Consider the following 593-nt stretch of genomic DNA (forward strand, 5'->3'; position numbering starts at 1 on the left):
ACACTCGTGTCGCAGATACCCTACTCTGGGTTACCGCACGAGCATCCTATGGACCATCTGGAGAGGTTCAAGGATCTTATCGCTGCTATTCGTATGGATGGAGTCTCCGAGTACTACCTATTGTGCAAGCACTTCAAGTATTCTCTGACTGGAGAAGCGATGCACTGGCTTAAGCAACTACCCACAGGATCTCTAACATCCTGGGCCAACATCAAGAATGCTTTCTTGCGAAACATCTTCGATGAGGCACGCGCTGAAGACTTGAGGAGCGAAATCGCTACATTCGCGCAGGAGACTGGAGAGTCTTTCAAAGATGCATGGATCAGATTCAAGTTCTTCCAGCGAGACTGTCCACACCTTGGATTCAACGAAGTGCAACTACTGAGCACTTTCTTCAGTGGTATCGCCTTGAGGTATCAGATGGCTCTTGATACAGCTAGCGATGGAAACTTCAACACCAGGAATCCGGTGGAGGCTGTGAGACTGATAGAAAATCTAGCAAACAACAACAGCCCCAAGAACACTGACTTTGAGAGGAAGAAGTCTGTTGCATCCCTACGGAAGGAGCAGATGGACGAAGTTAGAGCAAAGTT

The sequence above is a fragment of the Brassica oleracea genome, chromosome C4, assembly GCF_000695525.1.
Source record: "Brassica oleracea var. oleracea cultivar TO1000 chromosome C4, BOL, whole genome shotgun sequence".
Classification (NCBI taxonomy): Eukaryota; Viridiplantae; Streptophyta; class Magnoliopsida; order Brassicales; family Brassicaceae; genus Brassica; species Brassica oleracea.